This window comes from Phoca vitulina, unplaced genomic scaffold (genome assembly GCF_004348235.1).
Source record: "Phoca vitulina isolate PV1807 unplaced genomic scaffold, GSC_HSeal_1.0 scaffold388, whole genome shotgun sequence".
Classification (NCBI taxonomy): domain Eukaryota; kingdom Metazoa; phylum Chordata; class Mammalia; order Carnivora; family Phocidae; genus Phoca; species Phoca vitulina.
In genome coordinates, this window is record NW_022590075.1 from 14,002 (window position 1) to 23,452 (window position 9,451).

Below are 9,451 nucleotides of genomic sequence, written 5' to 3' on the forward strand. Positions count from 1 at the left end.
ATAATATACATTGTTTATATATAAAATATATAATATTGTTTTGTGCATGGGTAGATATGTAGATATATATATATATTTATAGTTATATATACCAGGAAATGTCCTCATTGTTTTAGACATATATATATAAAACATTGTTTTATACATATATATATAAAACATTGTTTTATACACGTAGAGTTATATATTTATATATATAAAACCTTGATATATATATATATATATATATATATATATATTTAGACAGAGAGAGAGATTTATTATAATGAATTGGCTCAGATGATTATGGGGTCTAGGAAGACCAACATCTATGCCAGCAAGGTGGAGAGCCAGGAGAGCTCTGGTGTAGTTCCAGTCCAAACCGAAAGGCCTGAGAACCAGGAGAGGTGATGGTATAAGTTGCAGTCCAACAGCCGCTGAGATCAGGTCTCAAGAAGTTGGGATCTTTCAGTTCGAGTGTAAAGGCAGGACAAGAGCAATGTCCCATCTCAAGCAGTCAGGCAAGAGGGGTTCCCTCAAGCAGTCAGTGTTTTTGATCCATGTAGCCTTCAACTGATTGGATACAGGGCACCCACATTAGAGAGGGCAGTCTTTTTACTCGGTCTACCTATGCAAATGTTAGTCTCGTCTGTAAACATCTTCACAGACACACTCAGAATAAGGTTTGACCTAATATCTGGCCATCCTTTGGCTCAGTCAAGTTGACACATAAATTTACACATAACACCAAGCCTCTTGACACAGTCCATCGATTAACATTTATTTTTAAATTTCCTTTGTATCTCAGTTAAATACTCTATTTCCATGTTTCCTGACTATAAAATGCATCTGTGAATGATTTCACTTTCAGTCGCATGTTAACTAATTACCTTTAATGTTATATGTATGATAGGGAAAACAGATGCGCAAGCAGTTTACATTCTTTACTGTAAAGGGGAAATTTGTATCAAGTTGCATGCAAATTTAACAATACCTAACATTTATGAAATATTTACCACATTTGGCAAGTCCTTTTGTAAGCTCTGTAGGTGCTTTACCTCATTTGGTCAGCACAATACCATGACATATATGTCATTAATAGCCCTGTTTTTATGTGAAGAACTTGAACACAGAAATTAAGTAATCTTTCCATCATGACAGCTTGTGACAGGCCCAGGGTTGGAATCTATAGCTTCAGAACTGATGTTCCTAACTAATTCATGTGCCTATATAATTTATCATCCAACCTAGTACATAAAATTTATTATATGAGCCAGAATGAGAGTACTTTTATAAATTATACCTGCTCAATAGGCATAAAACAGCAAATTTGTAGATATGCCTAGACATTGCTCACTCTGTTAGTGAAAATTCTTTTTGTTGCAAGTATCGGAATTCTCACCTAGATTGGCTAAACCAAAAAACAAATCCATGATCTCAGGGCGTTTGTAAGATCATCATCACTTTTCCTCCCTCTGCTAGATATTCCTTTCAGCCTACAAACTGGTGTTATTTGTTTTCATCGTTGTTTTTAAAGATTATATTTATTTGAGAGAGAGAGAGAGAGCAGGAGCGAGGAGTAGAGGGAGAAGCAGGCTCCCCCGAGCAGGGAGCCGGACAAGGGGCTCTATCCCAGGATTCTGGGATCACAACCTGAGCTGAAGGCAGGTGCTTAACAGACTGAGCCACTCAGGCGCCCCTATTGTTTTCATCTTAAAAACAAAACCCAAAACAAAACAAGCAAAAAACCTTTTTACCTCACTCCTTCTACCACCTGCAAGACGATTTATCCTCCCCTTGATAGCAAACCTCCCAGAGAGAGTTTTCTACACACACTGTCTCCAGTTCTTCTCCCATTCTGTCTTAATCACATACCAATCAAGCTTATACACCTTCTACTAAACTAAAACTGTTCTGGTCAAGATAACATTGTCATCAGTATTTCTAAATCAAATGGCCTTTCCTCATTTGACTTATCAATAATTTTGGACAGAGTTGATCACTCACTCCTCCTGGAAGTACTTTCTTTCCTGGTGTGTTTTTCAGGGTTCTCTAGAGAAACAAACCAAATTGACACATACACACCTGGGTTCCAGGACAATACCTTCCTGGTTGTTCTCTGACCTCCTCAATCTCCTTGGCTGGCTCTCCTCCTTTCCTTGTGACCTTTTGACATTGACCTTCCTCAGAACTCAGTCCTTGCTTCCTTTCTCTTCTCTGCCTACACTCATTCCCTTGGTAATCACATCAATTTTGTGGCTCTATATGCCATCTACACCCTCAAGGGTATACCCAATCAATTTTGTGGCTCTATATGCCATCTACACCCTCAAGGGTATACCCAAGGACAGAAAACTCCTCCTTATACTTGACCCAAATACCTCAATTATTTATATTTTGCATATTTTGTCTCTCTTATTTTCTCTCCCTCTCTCTCTGACTCTCTCTTTCCCTTCCCTCTTTCTTTTTCTTTCCCTTACACACACTACATACAGATACACATCCATACAAATTTTTTCCAAAATATTTGAGAGTAAGCTGTAGATAAGTCTTTCTACCCCCAAATACCTTAGAGTACCTTCATGAGAACAAGGACATCCTTTTGCATAAACACACTACAATTATCAGGCACCTGGGTGGCTCAGTCGGTTAAATGTCTGACTTCGGCTCAGGTCATGATCCCAGGGTCCTGGAATTGAGTCCCGTATAGGGCTCCCTGCTGAGCAGGGAGTCTGCTTCTCCCTGTGCTCCTCCCCTCTGTTCGTGCTCTCTCTGTCTTGCAAATAAATAAATAAAATCTTAAAAAAACACACTACAATTATCAAAATCAATAAAGTAACATTGATACCATATTATTATATATTTCATTACAGACCTTATTCAAATGTGGCCAATTATCTCAACAATGTCATTTATATGAGTGAAATTGTATAGTATTTATCTTTCTCTGACTTATTTCGCTTAGCATAATACACTGTAGCTCCATCCACACCGTGACAAATGGCAAGATTTCATTCTTTTTGATGGTTGAGTAATATTCCATAATATATATACTAGAATGTTATATGTATAACATTGGTGTTATATATATAATGTGAATAAACATAATATGAATAAAACATACATAACATGAATAAAAAATCATAAAATATAACATGAATAAAATATATATATAAACACATCTTTATCCATTCATCAGTTGGTAGACATTTGGGCTCATTCCATAGTTTGGCTATTGTTGATAATACTGCTATAAACATTGGGGAATTTAAGAAACAAACAGATGAACATATAAGAAGGGAAAAAAAAGATGGAAGTAAACCATGAGTCTCTTAACAATAGAGAACAAACTGAGGAATGATGGAGAGAGATGGATGTGGGATGGGCTAAATGAGTGATGAGTATTAAGGAGGGCACTTGTTACGATGAGCACTAGGTGTCATATGTAAGTGATGAATCACTAAATTGTCTCCTGAAACCAATATTACACTATATGTTAACTAACTAGAATTTAAATAAAACTTTGAAAAAAACCCAATGTCATTTATAGAAAATTTTATAAATTTTATAGTTTGTCCATTCTTCTTTCCAGTCTAGTATCACACATTGTATTTAGTTCTTATTTCACTTCTTTTTCTTCACTCTGGGACAAGTTCTCAAACTTATTGTCTTACACAACCATCACAGTTTTGAGATGTATGAACCATTTACTAGAGTGTCCCTCAATTTGGGTTTACATGATTTTCTATTCTCATGATTAGATTCAGTTTATGCATTTCTGCAAGGAAGACCACAAATTGGTACTATATCCTTCTCATTGCATTTTATCAGTTATCACATGATATCCATTTATTCCATCATTGGTGATACTAAATTTGATCTCTTGGTTAAAGCTGTATTCATCAGATTATTCCAATGTAAAGTTAATATTTTCCCTCTGTGCACTTAAATATTTTGTGTGGAGATACTTGGAGGCTATGGAAATATCCCATTCTATCATCCATTGATGATTCTTCACTGAATCCGTTAACACATGATGTTTGAAAAATTATGTTTCCAACTTTATCATTTCCCCCCATTTACTAGTAAGGATTCTTCTGCAATGAAGAGCTTTTCTCTCACCCTCATTTATTAATTATTCATGTCTTCATTTGTTTCAGTATGGGTTCATGAATATATATTTTATTCACTTTGTAATGACCCATTACCATCGTGATTTATTTTGATGCTTGAATTTGCCCAGATTTGGTCACTGGAAGCCCCTTGACTCCTGTTCCCTTGTCCTTTTGTATGTGTACATTTTTCTTTGAAACCTTTTTTGGTGCAGCAAGATGTTCCAGACTCTTTTTGTACTTTGGCTGTTCCAGCCCTGGAATCAGGCATTTTCCCAAGGAGCCTTGGTTTCTTATAGTATAGGATGGTATTTTGAATGGAGTCTGCGCTTTTAAGCATCATTCCCTATTGGCACTAACACTTGACAGTCCTCTACATTTCCTTTAACTCATTACCTAATATGTAAAATTGGCATAAAAATAGGATATTTGTCATAGGTATGTGGCAAGGTTTAAACAGTAAAGAAAGCATATAGTGTAGTGCTTGGCACACAGGTAATGTTTTAAAATGGGACAATTTGCGCATCATAATGAGTAATAATAATAATAATAATGGATTATGACCCAATGAATAAAATAAGAATCTATAAGTACATTTGAAAACAAGTGGTAGCTATTTTTATCATTATTTTTTTACTATCAAATACTTCTGGATATCGCTAAGATCCACCTCTGGGGAAAACCTCAGGATTACAATATTTGTCTTGTCAAGTCAAGGCCAGCTCAAGCATTGCAGAGCCTGCAAGAATGGAAACATGAAGAATGATTCCAGAAGCAGACTTCAGGACTTGTTGACTGACAGACTTCAATATTAGAGACAAACAACATGAAGTGAAGAACATCAACCACTCCTACAACCCCTGCTACTAGAACCCAGTACTTTCCTTATCATGGCCCTAGCACCACTATGCTATAAACAGACAGTTGTCTGCTCGTTCATTAGACTGTGAACTGACAGATGTAACTTGTTTATGACTTACCCTTGACACCCAAAGCAGTGCCGGTCAGTATAGGAGACATTCAATAAGTGTGTGCTGAATGAATGAATGAATGAAAGTGTTGATCAGTTTCAAATAGCTAATTAGCATAACTAATAAGAGGAGGAAATTAAGGCTGACAAAAGTAGAGAAGCATCCCCAAAGCCATACATTTGTAAGAGATAGAGGTAGAATTCCATCCTGTTGTGACTCTAGAAGCCTGAAGCCTTAGCTGTATTGCCTCCTTGGATGATGGGCCTTCCCTAAGTCTGCCCAGTTTCCATGTTTCCCAGAGTTCAAGTGGAAGCCCTGTATGGACCAGACTGTGTATCCTAGGCTGGTTCAAGGGTCAGTTAATTATTTCAATGAATATTTATGGATCACTTACTATAGGTCTTTCAGGCTTTGGGGATACAGCTGAGAGCACAACAGTCAGATTCCCTGCTCCCGTTAATATTTTGTTCTAGTGTGGAGGGATATACAATGAAGAACGGGACTCATAAACTTTTAAATGGTGGAGAAATCAAAGCTTGATTAACAAATGGAGAATCATCCAGCATGTGTGTGTACAGAAGGAAGAATGAATGTGGAGGTGAAAGAGAGCTTGCTGGGTTCAGGGAACTTGGAGTAGTTTGTTATAGCTGGAAGTTGAGTGGAATATAGGCTGGGGTTCAAATGGGAAATTAGAAAGTAGGATCCAGAAGAAGATGAGTCATGTAACTTCTCTGGGACTAAGTGTTTTTGACAAGAAAAGAGGGATGTAAACATCTGAGAAAATGTGTGGCAAATGTCTAAAGCTCAAATCTAGAAACATTAATGTTCTTTTCTGTTATTGAACAATGACAATAATTATAGCTGGTGTTTTGAGTTTGCTATTTATTAGGCCCTGTGCTAATTGCTTTACATGTTTATTTATTCCTCTATAATGAAGAGTAGTGGGGATTTTTATAGTTTACAATGTTGGGTAGCAGTAGATGGCAAATATTAGGATTAAATCCCAAATCTGTCTAATTTCAAAGTGCTTGTTCTTTTGTCTAAATATTCTCTTTCCTTTTTTCTAAAAGTGGCACTCAGGCAAGGGGCAGCAACCAAGATGAATTGAGTGGTACACAAAGTTTAAAATGGGGGCAGCTAGGTGGCACAGTCGGTTAAGCGTTTCATTCTTGGTTTTGGCTCAGGCCATGATCTCAGGGTCCTGAGATGGAGCCCCACCTCTGGCTCTACACTCAGCACAGTGTCTGCTTAAGATTCTCAGTCCCTCACCCTTTGCCCCTCCCCCCCCGCACTCTCTCTCTCTAAAGTAAATAAATAAATGTTTGAAAAAAAAATAAATTAAATGACAGTTTTGAAGATTAAATAACAATGCATTTCCAGAGTGTTTAGTAAAAGGGAAATCAATTAAGTTTGTCATTTATATTTCATTCTTAATTTTTAAACTTCTATAGTTTTTTATTTCATTGAATTAAATTTTTTATCCTTCAGAATTTTTATTTATAATAATTTCTACTCAGCCGAGAGAAGTTAAACTTGTGCTTAATGAAATATGTGATATATTTAGGGACAAGTAGTCTAAATTTCTAAGAAGATAGTGTTTATAGGTTATAAGACCTCTGATGATGTCATGTGCCATTCCCGTTAATAAAGAGAAGTCCTTCCCGAACCCAGCTTCCCCAATATGGAGACCCTTGAGAGATGTGGACAGTGTACTAGTGAGAAATCTCGGTATAAATGGATGTTTGTGTATGTGCTGGTGGTTTTAGAATATGAACATGAATTCTTGGATGCTCCTCCATTTAAAAGGTAGAGCTTAATCCCCTCCCCTTTGAGTGTGAGATGGACTTAGTGACTTGCTTCTAAGAAATAAAATGAAGTGGAAGTGATCTTGTGCAACTTTAGAGACAAGGTCCTTCCTCTCTTGGATCTGAAGGAAGCTGAGGGAAACCAGCTGCCATGTCATGAGGATACCCAACAGTCCAGTGGAGAGGCTCACGTGGTATGGAACCGAGGCCTCCTGCCAGTGGACTATCCAGCCCCGGTCAAGTCTTCAGATGACTGCAGGCAGGTCTGACTGACTTCTTGAGAGGAACTTCATGAGACACACTGAGCCAGAACCACCAGCTACATCATTCCTAGATTTGACCTTCCAAAACTGTGTAAGATAATAAATGTTCACTGTATTAAGTTGCTACATTTTGGTTGCAATTTTCTATGCAGCATAGATAATTACTATAGTGTGTGTTCACTGATGAATAAGAGAGCAGTGTAAAGTAACTTCTCTAAACTTGATACTATTCAACTGGTGAAAATCTATCATCTTGACCCAAGAGCTATCACCACATTGCAGTAAAACACTATGATAAAATGGTTTCTTTCTTCTTCCTGCCAGTTGCTACTTTTTATGTCACAAGCATGTCAGGGTTTGTCCTACCACTTAGCATAACTCCCTAGAATGTCTGTGATGAAGTTTGAGTTGAGTCTCAGTAAGATAGAGATTGTTAATAAGAGAAGGCTGGTAGCCTGTCTATGGAGAAGCCCCACAGAGTGAAGTTTGCACAATACAGTCTAGGTTTGATTTGTTCTTTGTCCTAAAGGGTCAGAAACTATTTTATCAGAATATTTAGAATTCATAGACTAAATTGACAGACTTGGGGGCTGAGCTGTACAAAGTAAATTCATATAAGACTAATGTATAAATCAGAAGGCTTCTCTAAATGTACTGTGTGCAGAATGGAATTCTGGTGCTCTCATCCAGAGTTCCTTCTTTCCCTGAATTTTAGTGTGGAGGCCATATTAGCAAATCAAAGGATGGTTCAGTTAAGCTTGCAATTAGTGCCCAAAGTGGTGAGTCTCAAGGTATGTTCTTCCCGAACCACTGCAAGTCTTGATAAACTGATACTTCCTCACCACATGTTGATTTAATTAGTTTTACTCTCGGGGGGTATCTTATTACCAAGTCCTTAGGAGGTATCTCACTGTTGTCTTCACACATTACTGGAGTTGAGCTCCCTTTCATAGTCTTCTTTAGGTGGTGGTAGTTTGGCAAGATTTTTATCAGGAAATCCAGCTGTAGTATCTGGGGCTGTGATTGCTCAGTCTGCACACCACAAAGGCAGTCTGCACCATTGATCACTCTATTCTCAGGGATGACCTCAAACATATTCAGGTTGCAACAAACTGCAATGATGCAACCACTTGTCAATATTACATTTCTGTCCACATATGCTTTTGATACAATAACATTATCATCTCCCATTTTCATGGCTTGGGAATAATAGCCAATTTCAAACACATTATTGGTGCCAATGATCATAGGTTTCAGTTATGGATCTTTAGCATTAGGGGTGATATTACCAGGGTGAGCATTTATGATAAGCACCTGTTCTTCTATTAGGTTACCTTCACCAGTCACTATTGGCTTGGCTTCTGCAATAATTTGTGCTTTAGAGTGGATCGCTGTCCTAGATCTTACAGTTACATCACCCCAGATTTCACTTTCTACGTACACAACTTCTTCAGGAGCAATCTTTACACTCTTTTGAGCCTTCTCCACCATGGTTTGGCCCCTGTCAGTCGTGGAATTAATTTTTAAAAATATTTACCATAGCATGTAATGCATGTTTTGTATTTTCAGTACTGATATAAAATTTCCTTTAAATTGAGTTTGAGTAAAAGATGATACAATATAGATGAAAACATTAAGAAATACTAATGTGAATTTTGAGCGTATCTTGTAAATCTTAAAGTTATATCACATGCATGACTGAGGTGCTGTTAAAAACACTGTGCTAAGTCAGGCTTTATAATGAGAATTTTGCTAGATAGCTCGTGGGGCTGCTAAAATTTTTTTGTTAATGAGATTATCCCAGAAAGCCTCACAGTACCCAAAAAGTTTGCTTGAAAGCTAATCTCAAAAGTCATAGAAATTATACCTACAGGGGGCGGAGCAAGATGGCGGAGGAGTAGGAGACCTGGATTTCGTCTCCTCTCAGGAATTCAGCTGGATAGGGATTAAACCATTCTGAACACCTACAAACTCAACAGGAGATCAAAGAAAAGAAGAGCAACAACTCTCTGAACAGAAAAGCGACCACTTTTTGGAAGGTAGGACGTGCGGAGAAGTGAATCCGAGGCGATATTCGGGAGGATAGACGGCGGGGGAGGGGCCTCCGTCGGCCGCTTCTGGCAAGTGATAGAGCCACGGAGCACAAAATCGGAACTTTTAGAAGTCTGCTCCGCTGAGGGACGTCACTCTGGTGGCGAAGTGGGGGGTGGAACCCTCGCGGGACAGTGTGGTCTCAGGACCCTCGGGGTCACAGAAAGACCGGGGGTACCTGAGTGCGGCAGAGCTCCCAGGTATCGGAGCAGGGAAGCCGGCTGGAGAGA

At 38.1% G+C, this 9,451-nt stretch overlaps 1 pseudogene; it reads right to left on the minus strand.

The window, feature by feature from the left end:
- Positions 1-7,916: 7,916 nt before the first annotated feature.
- On the minus strand, positions 7,917-8,945 carry LOC116629209 (annotated as a pseudogene).
- Between the last annotated feature and the right edge of the window lie 506 nt (positions 8,946-9,451).